An 11,009-nucleotide genomic window follows, 5' to 3' on the forward strand; every position below is an offset into this window, starting at 1 on the left:
TCGGTTCTGGAGCCTGCCATCTGGTTGGGGCCACAGTTCATGAGCTGTTAACGGGCTGAGAAGTGCAGTTTTCTCTGTTTTCAGCCCTCAAGTCCCTGCTTTGCTGGGTTTTCCAAGACTGTGCAGCTCCCCGGTGGGCCCGCCTGCCAGGGAGCTTCCCTATGCCGGGATCCTCCACCTCCTGCTGTTGTGCCCCACTCAGGGCACAAGTTCCTGCCCAGACGTTCTCTGTCTTTTCCCTTTTTATGTCTCCATCTTCTCTCCTACCTCATTCCAGGGAGCTTAGCCTGTCCCCCTGGAGGCCTGGAGTCTTCTGCTGTCATCCAGAGGTTGCTTTGTAGGAGTTGTTCCATGCCTTGATGAGTTTTTGGTGTATCTGTGGGGAGGTTGGCAATCTCCCCATCTTACTCCTCCACCATCTTCTTCTGCCTCTAATGTGCAGAAGCTTTTCAGTTTGATGTAAGTCTCATTTGTTGATTTTTTTCTTTTGCTTTGTGATTTTTCTTGTGCTTTTGGTGTCATATCCAAGAATTTGTTTCCAAACCTAATGTCTTGAAACATTTTCTGTTTTCTTCTAGGAGTTTTATAGTTTTAGATCTTATGTTTAGATCTTTGATCCATTATGAGCCATTTTTGATATATGATACATAGTTTAGTATCCAAATTCTTTATTTTGTATATAGATATCCAGTTTTTCAAAAGTTGCTGCATAGGAATTTCACAGAAGTGATAATGGATTCTTCTCAGTCAGCTAGTTCACTTCTGAGGATAACTTCAATCATTTGGACAAGGTGATGTTTGCAAGGTTTTAGGAGTCATCACTTGACAATTGTTTTCTTTCTTCCTCTGTGTTCAATTCTTGACTTCCTCATGTGGATTTTACTATTTAAATATTTATTGAATCCATCTATTTTTCTTCTGTGTCCCACTGACCTTCACTGCCTCAAATGTGCTTTTATTTTCTCTAGGAGCCCCTTTCCACACCATCTGTGTCCTTTGTTTTGTTTGTTTGGTCTTTGCTCTGATCTCATCTTAAACACCACTACTTCTGGAAGGCCTGCCCTGAGGCCTGACCTTCCTGATAAGAATAGCTCAGGTCTTTTATTTTACATTCTCACAGCACTATATGCCTCTTCTTCATAGGAATGTAGTAAATTTAGATTTTTTTTGTGTAATTCTGGATAAACATTTATCTCCTTGAAAAATGGCAAGTTCAGTGCCAGCAGAATTGGTTGCTTGCCTTTTGACAGCACAAAATGTCTGGTTCATAGCATTCATAAATAATAGTCTAGTAATAGTCACAATAATAATAGCATCAATGCTGAGTAGCTTTCAAACTGTGATACTGGGGAAGACTCTTGAGAGTCCCTTGGGCAACAAGGAGATCAAAACAGTCAATCCTAAAAGAAATCAACTCTGAATAATCACTGGAAGGACTGAAATTCCAATACTTTGGCCACCTGATGTGAAGAGCTGACTCATTGGAAAAGACCCTGATGCTGGGAAAGACTGAAGGCAGGAGGAGAAGGGGATGGAAGAGGATGAGATGATTGGATGGCCTGACTCACTCAATGGACATGAATTTGAGTAAACTCTGGGAGATAGTGAAGGACAGGGAAGCCTGGCATGCTGTAGTCCAGCAGCACATGTTGCAAAGAGCTGTACGTGATTTTGTGACTGAACAGCAGCAATAACTCTATTCAGTTTACACCATCTCTGTACTACCTCAGACAAGCAAATGTGATTAAAATATAGTTCATGAAAACAATTTCTTTGAATGTTTATGAATTTTCATTTATGTAATCTTGAGTAAATTATATAATTGTGTATCTGCTCTGGGTAACTTATTAGATAGGCAAAACATATTATTAATTGCAATAAGGGGTCTACAAAAAATGAAACCATATCTGTAATTTCACAGAGAAAACTGTATAAATAGCAACCAGTGCTTCTTTAAAATTATTTTTGTGTTGAGACACATACTTTTTTTCCTGCATTTATAATCTTACAAAACTCAAACTGCATGAAGAATTCTTTTTAAACAATGATCTCCTAAATTCTGTTTAAACAATAATTTTTCATTACTGGTGCCATTAGCAGAGTAAGCAAAGAGTGAGGATGTTATAAGTTCACAGTGGAAAGTAAACCAGGATTTGTATTTTTAAATGAATGAAATTAGAAAAAGAAAGAAATCATTCCCCAAATAATCACCCTATGGCTTAAATGTCATTTTTATACCTGCAAGTATTTACTGGTAAATATCTTCTTTTGAGGTCTTTGACTTCCATCACCAATGACATTCTCTGGCTTTAACTGTTGTGCCTGTGGTTGTAGCTGCTAATGGTCAACTGGAGAACATTTGCTTTGGACAACCTTTGAAAGGATGAACAGACTAGATTAACTTTATTAGTCTTTTAATTACAAATTGTATGCATGCAATTTTGAGATCTTCAAGAGCATCCACAGGGCCCTGGGGAAGAGGAAATGGTTGTTTTGCTTCTTTAGAATTTGTTTGCAATAGTTATCATTAACTTGAATTTGATTAATGGTGGGTGTTGCTTGGGTTGAAGGAGTAAAGAGTGAATCTTTTGGTACATATTGTACTAAAGATGCTCAGAGAAAATTTGCACGTATATCTATAATTTACTTTAAAAAATATATGTCTGGAGTACAAATATCAAAGTAATTGGTAAGATCGGCTGATTGAGTGAATTTTTCATTACTGGAAAAAAATAGGTGTTCCACATTTTTTATGGATACAGAGAGTAGTCTTGTTATCTACATAAACTAAGAGCCACGTGAATTTGCTTTATTTTGGAATCTAATTTAACCTCCGTGTTCTTTTAAAGAGACTAAAGAAGCTTTGGCAATGTCAGGGCACAGGCCTGGATTCTGGGGTCCAGTGTTGCCTTTAAGATGGGTGTACAAACTATTTTATGGAATGAGGGGAGAAATCTACTTTTATCTATGAATCTGACTGAATAATATTTTATCATCAGCCAGAATATGAAGGAGAGATTGCAGTGCAGCCAGTTGATTCAAAATAGAAATGATATTGTAGCTCTATTTCTTTTAAGGCAATAAACTAAGAAGCTTCTTCATGGTGTACAAAGTAAATGTTTTAAAAAAAAGAAGCATTATGTGCTGTATATCTGTGTACAGAGTAAAAAAAAAAGTTGGAGTTTTTGTTATCATATAAGTAGTCATAACTGTTACAGGAAACACAGAGGCAAAAAGTAAAAACATATATGTATATGATGTCTTTAACAGACACATCTACAATTTTTTATAGAAAAAAATAGGAACCAACTGCTCATTTGTCACTCAGCTATATATCACTAATCTCTTTCTGCAATTTAAAATATTCATCTGTTAGGTTGTTTTAAAATTAATTTTTAAAGCAGCATAACCCTTTTATCTATTATGTAGTCAGTTTTACTTTACATTTTGAAAAAAACATAAGTGATCTGATTTAATTAGAAAAGGGATTGTAATCCACAAGATGACAACCCCACAGTTCCAGGGCAAGTTCCTACTGTACAGTCCCCAGCATCATTTCAAATGCCGTGCAGTATCCATGATATTGCCACATCATGATTTATCAAACATTTTCACTACTGTTGAGCATTATGTTGCTCCAAGTATTTCCTAATCAAGTACAGAGCTGTAAACAATACCCTTGAAACTGATTTACACGCACATCCATGATTATTTCTCTGGAATGATTTCTTGAAGATGAAATTCCAGGGTTAAAAGTTAAATATTTTTAAAATATATTTTTAAATATAAATAGCTAAATTGCTCCCCATAAAGGGCTTTTAAAATATCAATATATTGCCCTAACAATAATGTTGGGAGAGTTTAATCACCAAAATACTGAATGAAGTATTGATTCAAGCAAGCACATGCTTGAAACTTGAAAACATTGCACTTAATGAAAGCAACTCATTGGAAAAGACTCTGACGCTGGGAGGGATTGGGGGCAGGAGGAGAAGGGGACGACAGAGGATGAGACGGCTGGATGGCATCACTGACTCGATGGACATGAGTCTCAGTGAACTCCGGGAGTTGGTGATGGACAGGGAGGCCTGGTGTGCTGCGATTCATGGGGTCGCAAAGAGTCGGACACAACTGAGCGACTGATCTGATCTGATCTGAATGAAAGCAATCACAAAAGACCCCATGTTGTATAATTCCATTTATGTAAAATGTCCAAAGTAGGCAGATCGTTGGAAACAGAAAGTAGATTAATGATTGCCAGAAGCTGGGGGAAACGAGGAACAGAGAGTGGCTGCTAATGGATGTGTGGTTTCTTTCGGGAACAATCAAAATGCACTAAAATTAGTGGTGATAGTTGCACAACTCTGTGAATGTACCGAAACCACTGTATGGTAAACTTTAGTTACTTTTATCTCAGTAAGGCTATTTTTTTTTTTTAAGTTATTAGAAAACTGGACCAATGAAGGAAAAAAAAAACAGTAGCTCTGGGATTTGGCTTTCCATTAACAGTGATATTGCACTCCCCCCACCCACCACCACCGCCAACACACACATGTATTGTTCCTTTTTTATTTATTTCGTGAGTTATTTGTTGTGTCTCTCATTCTTTTCCTTTAAAAAGTATTCAAACTTTTCCTAATAATTTGTGTATTTCTTTTATGAAGGAGGATAATAATGTCTGTCTTTTAATATGTAACTTTCTAAATACAAAAGAATATACCTTTAATATACTATTTTAAAATTTAATATTCTGGGCACCATGATACCTATTTTATATCAGCAAGAGGCTGAAGCAGGGTTTTAAAACCTTAATTTAATTCTAGAATCCCTGTAATTTTGATAATTCTTTGGGAAGCAAAAAGCAAAAGCTATTGATTCCATCGAAATTAGTTTCAGTGTTATAAGTAGTCACAGCCTGCAGTAGCTGGCATTTGCTCAACCCCTAAATTAAATGTCAAATGTAACTGGAGAAGGAACACAACCTGGCAAGTGCCCTAACAACGTATATCAGTTCATAACATGCTTTGGAAAGTTAGAAGATGCAGAAAACAGTTGATGGCGCTAAATGGAAGATGTGTCACTGGTTATTTTATGATGAGGTAGCATTTAATTCCATACTGCAGAATAAATTAATCAAAGACTAAAAATTTATTATCTTACTGCTGAGAAAAATATTCATTGGGTAGAATAAAAAACAAAAAAAGCAACATTCTTTCAAAAATGCTATTTTGAAGCACTGAAATCCAAATTTTACCATGTATTTGTAAGAAACAACACTAATACTTGAGGGGAAAGATCAGCACGACTGTGTTAAATGTATGCATCAATGATAATTGTGTTAAATGTATGCATCAGTTGGGCTTCCCTTGAAGCTCAGTTGGTAAAGAATCTGCCTGCAATGCAGGATATCTGGGTTCAATTCCTGGGTCAAGAAGATCCCCTGGAGAAGAAAATGGCAACCCACTCCAGTATTTTTGCCTGGAGAATCTCATGGACAGAGGAGCCTGGTGGGCTGTAGTCAATGGGGTTGGAAGAGTTGGACACAACTTAGCAACTAAATCACCACCACCATCGTCAATTAGAAAATTCATCACAGGACTTCCTTGGTGGTCCAGTGGCTGAGAATCTGCCTGCCAATGCAGGAGAGGCGGGTTGGATCCCTGGTCCAGATGCCTCAGGGAAGGATTCCACATGCCTCAGGACAACTAAGCTACTGAGTCTGAGCACCCTAGAGCACTGCTCCACAAGAGAAACCACTACATGAGAAGACTGAGCACTGCAACTAGAGAGCTGCCTGGCTCCTTGCAACTAGAGAAAGCCCATGTGCAACAATGAAGACCTACTGCAGCCGAAAATAAATAAGTTAAAAAGAAAAAAACCCTGCTATTTTAGAAAAGCTACATCATGAAAGATATGTCTTAGTATTGTGAATATGTGGCATTGGGTGCCTTTTGATGATAAGGAAATTGTGAACATTGAACTGGTAGGAGATTTTGTCTCCCTAAGGAACATTTGAGCTTCCCTAGTGGCTCAGAGGGTAAAGCATCTGCCTGCAATGAAGGTATACCTGGGTTCGATCCCTGGGTCAGGAAGATCCTCTGGAGAAGGAAATGGCAACCCACTCCAGTACCTTTGCCCGGAAAATCCCATGGATGGAGGAGCCTGGTAGGCTACAGTCCATGGGGTCGCAAAGAGTCGGACACGACTGAGCAATTTCCCTTTCCCTTTCCCTTTCCAAGGAACATTAGGGCCTCCCTGGCGGCTCGGACAGTGAAGAATCTGCCTGCAATGCAGGAGACAGGGGTTTGATCGCTAGGTAGGGAAGATCCCCTGGAGAAGGAAATGGCCACCCACTCCGGTACTCTGGCCTGATGAATTCCATGGTCAGAGGATCCTGGATGGGGCCACAACTGAACAACAACAATGAACATTGAATCTTTTTATGCCTTAGTGTAAAATGTTCATTTTCAACAATGGAGCCCAGAAAATGGTGAATTACATGCAGATGATGATTTTAACTAAAGAGGGAGTAGAACTAGAGAGGCCAGATTATAATCTATACTGTTATGTTTATTGTGAATTTGTTATCTGGCCAAACTGAGGCCTTCAAATGCAATCCAAGAGCTAATTAACTGTAAGTTACTGCTTTCAAGTCACTGTACAAAGAGCTTCTGGGATGCAAAGCTGAATAAGTCCTTGTTCACTGTTTCTGCCCTTGGGGAGATTTATACAATTGTTTTCTTCTTTTTTGTTTGGGGGAGAGACTGGGGAGATAAGAACAAAATTTTAATTTGCTCCTTTTAAAAGGTGAAAACAGGGGTTGTTTCTCTGTGATTAAAGTAGGGTGAAGCAGAGACAGGAGTGGTAGAAAAGTTTGGGCCTAAAGAAAGAGCACCAGGGGAGAAGTCAAAGACTAGGTAAGAGCAAATCCTCTACGAAGGAGATGTTGGGAAGGGAAGACTTCTGGGTCAGGGGTAGTTCAACACATTCTGAGTCATGGGGAGAGCAGAGGCAGGCTTTGCAGTGGGAAAATTGATGATACATCACAGCACAAACAAACAACCTTCTCAAAGAGTGGGTCACTTGTCGAGAATGCTGAGAACAAGAGCAGGCAGGCTCCCTAGGAAACCCTGTGGGGATGAAGGGAGCTGGTTTTGGGAGCAGTCAGAACAGCATAGGAAGTTTGTAAGTAAACACATTTTTCAGACTCAGTTGAAAACATGTCTATTTAACACTTCTCATATAAGGACCTAGGAATGCTTTAGTGACATTTACATTGATAGCTCCCTTGTATTCCCAGGGAGAGAAACAAAATTGCAATGATTTGGGGAGCTGTCTCTCTCTTGTCCTGCAGTTTGATGGAATTTATTTCCTTTGAAAGAGAGACAATATAGAATCAGGGTTATGTTAACAATAGGGTGGTAACAATAGACAGAATAGAATTTTAGATGATTTTTAATCCCAAATTACATAAAATGGGAGGCCATGAACAGGTTTGGTGACTTTTAGCTTCATAACACACTTCTGATGTGGAGAGCACAGCACTTTCATAGGGGGACTCTATGGGGTTTTGATGAAAAGTAATGAGATTATATCTGTGCTTTGAATTTCTTGGAAGTGGTACAGGGCATTCACACATAAGTACTACACAGTTTTAGTTTTTTAGAAAACTATAATGAATATGAAATAAAGTGAGGCTTGAGTTTCTAAGACTAAAATTTCATCCATTTTGGAGGGAAACAATTTTATCCAAGATTTGATGTATTTCATCTACCAGTTTGACTTTTCAACTGTTCTTATAACTTCTCAGAAGGCACCCTGCTCACAATTAAAATAGGAGTTTTAACAAATTTCTCAGGAATTGGGATTTGGAAATAAAAGACAATGTATATGAGTCTGCAAAGACACATGTAAAAATGTTTGCTTATGTATTTTTTTCTAACTTTGCTACAATAAATACGTACATTTGTGCCTAATACCATAACCATTACAAAGAAGAAAAATTGAGACTGAAGGACAAAAAATGACCACGATGAAAGACTACATTCATAATTCTTTTGTTAAAGTGTGTCTTTCCTACAAAGAGAAACTTTGCATGTAAAAACTCATCCTTGAGCTTTCAGGACATATGAAAACAACAGACGGTGCCAGACCAGTGGGAGACAGCAGATGAGAGCAAGAGGAGGGAGAGGAGTAAGAAAGTACAAACGTGGGGAACTCGGCGGGCAGCGGGCAAGCGGAGATCCAAGTGCAAGCCAGTAGGAGGCGATGGGACATGGACATTGTTGGGATTTTAGAGACTGTTGAGTTCCAACCCTTATCCTTTTGTTAAACACTGCAGGCAGAGGGTTGAGATTTGCCAACCGTCCCAGAGCCTGCTCTGTGTCAGCACTAAACTCTCTGTCAATTATTTTCCTATATCCTATGGGTCTCTTCCTGGACCTAATTTGTGACAGGAATCCTTTCTCCAGGCAAGTGTGACATAACAATCCGGAATTGTGCGCTTTTCTGTTTCTAAGATAACTGAGAAGAATCACAAGGAAAATTCTGAGAAATCTATAAATGACAAAAATCCCAAAGATGGAAGACAACTCTGTAAATCCTCATCTCCCTCCTTTATGTCTCTTGTGCTTGACCCTCCAGCTCCTTAGCAAGATCACTCATTTTTTATCTCATCTTGTTTTTCAGTGGGAGGAAGATTTGCATTGTGATTCAGTGTATTCTCATCTCCTGGGTTTGAATCATAGACTCCAGAAATGAGGTATAACCTTGAGCTAGTTACAAAATACTTTGTGCCTCAATTTTCCCATCTGTAAAGTGAAAATTATAAAATAATACTGACCTCCCATGGTGGTTGAGAAAATTCAGTGATTTGCTTAAAAGAGTGAAAATGGAATGCTTAGAACAGGGCAGACACTTGAAGTGTCCAGCATCTATTAACAGCTATTATTATTTCAATCTCCACTCCTTTGAGTGTTTTGCCTCTGCTACAAATGGCCAGTTCACCTTTCACATCGCAGTTCCTCTAGAAGTGTTTCCAGACTTTCACAGGCTGCCTTGGATAACTTCTTTGCTGCTCCTTTGAGCTTGTGCATGCATCTATTAGAGCAATTATACTGAGTGGTATAACAGAAAAAAATACCAGTCTCATAGTTTAAACCGAAAAAGCCACTTTTGTTTAAGGTCCCCCAATGAATTTAGTAAATCTGAATGGGAAAATAAATATCCGTGCTACTCTTTTGCCTTGTAAGGAAACTCGGGGCAGAAATTTCTTAAGACCCCTGACAGAATCACAGGGCTGCTAAAGAATGGAGAACTGTTACTGGGCAAGGCTCTTAGTTAAAAAGAGGTCCTTGGATTTGCAAAGGTAGCATGAGGGGAGAAGCTTGTCTTCAGAGTTCAGGGTAAGTGGGCTTCTTACCTGGTAAGAAGGTAAGAGGCTTCTGAGGACAGTAAGGTCTGAGCAGCATGATGATGCAAAATACAAGCTAGCGACATCGCCTATTTATACAAATGCCATGGAATAGTGACGTGTGCAATAGTGAGTGACGGGAAGAGTCAAAGTTCTATGGCTGGGCCAGTGCAGTCAGGTTCTGGGTTCCCAAATATCACTAATGCAATCTGTGATAAGACAAAACTGAGTGTATCACTTACCACAGTGAGGAAGCACCTCACCTCGACACAGCCTTGGCACTGCCTTGGATCGGGAAAAGCAAGGTCAGGATTTATTTGTAGAGAAGTGGACGTTTGGTGCAGTGTGAAAGTGTGCACAGGAGAGTAAATAGGTCTAATTCAACTCAAGTAGGTGCTCAGAGCTAAATTTTACTAGGCAATATGTAAGCTACCCCTAGAATTCTTAAAAGACTAGAAGAGACCCAAGGTTGAACATATGAAATGAACTTTGGGACGTTTAATCAACAGTCTTCAGCAGTATGCCTTCCATTTCACCGCCGGTCAAGGTTGACAGTGACTCTGCAATTATCAGACCCAACACTGTTTTTAGGAGTCGCCTGATATGCATCTTGTTATTGCTCTAGTGGTAGCAAGAAACCTTCCATTTCTCCTCTAAGCTCCTGCTGCCATCTCCTCTTTCATCAGACATTCCATAACTTGCAGGCAAAGACTTCTGAGGCTCCTCTGCACTTTCTAGGAAAATATTGAGTATTAACTTGGAGTAGAAGGTGGTTCATTGTGGTCCCTTTGTACTTACTTACCTCTCCAACCTCCTCACTTGGTGAGCTTTATTCTTTGACCCCATTTTCAACTGCACAGAACACTGCCAACCTCCCTGCTTAGAGAGTACCTACGTGGTCTTTCCCTCTTCTGTCTAATGATGCTTGTCTTTTAACACTCTAATCATATTCCTTCTCTGACAGTTCTCACTTGATAATACACTGGTTAAATCAGTAATATTTAAAGTACTGAACTTGGGAGTTCCCTGGTGGTCTGGTGATTAGGATTTTGGGCTTTCACTTCCATGGCCCAAGTTTAATCCATGTCTGGGGAAATGAGATCCCACAAGTCACATGGCATGGGAAAAAAAGAACAACAACAAAAAGAGTAAGTAATGAGCTTAACAGTTGGTACACATAAGCTCTAGCCAGTCAGAACAGACGTTGGGTGGAAACAATAAAGCAGGTCTGTCCTGAGTGGATCTGCTGGTTCTTGTGTGATGTGTCCCCTGAACTCCGTAGACATAGTCTTGCATTTGTGTGTTCCTAAGGCCATCTTCCCCTGAGACTGTAAGCCTCATGAGAGCATGGACCACACTTATTAATTTCTTTACTTCTAGAACCTAGTGGTAATAAAGGCCCACAGAGATTCCTAATGTTGACTGACACTAAAAATGAGAAATATCAGAGAGGACTGGATGCAGCCTTGGCCAAAAAAAAAAAAGAGGATTCAAACATTTACCCAATGAAGAAAGTATGACAGAAGTTAAGTAAATTTGCTTGTATTCCCACAGGTACTATGTAGATTCAAAACTGAGATCAGATCAGATCAGATCA

General features: G+C 39.3%; 1 long non-coding RNA gene across 1 annotated transcript in view; it reads right to left on the reverse strand.

Annotated features, from left to right (window-relative positions):
* Positions 1 to 9,468, reverse strand: part of LOC112441562 (uncharacterized) — a 33,408-nt gene extending 23,940 nt beyond the window's left edge. Inside the window, exons 1-2 of the long non-coding RNA XR_003029378.2 lie at positions 9,422 to 9,468; positions 2,239 to 2,373 (exon numbers count right to left, since the gene is read on the reverse strand). This is a non-coding gene — a long non-coding RNA (uncharacterized lncRNA). The remainder of the gene's footprint in view (positions 1 to 2,238; positions 2,374 to 9,421) is intronic.
* Between the last annotated feature and the right edge of the window lie 1,541 nt (positions 9,469 to 11,009).

This window comes from Bos taurus, chromosome 15, assembly GCF_002263795.3.
Source record: "Bos taurus isolate L1 Dominette 01449 registration number 42190680 breed Hereford chromosome 15, ARS-UCD2.0, whole genome shotgun sequence".
Classification (NCBI taxonomy): Eukaryota; Metazoa; Chordata; class Mammalia; order Artiodactyla; family Bovidae; genus Bos; species Bos taurus.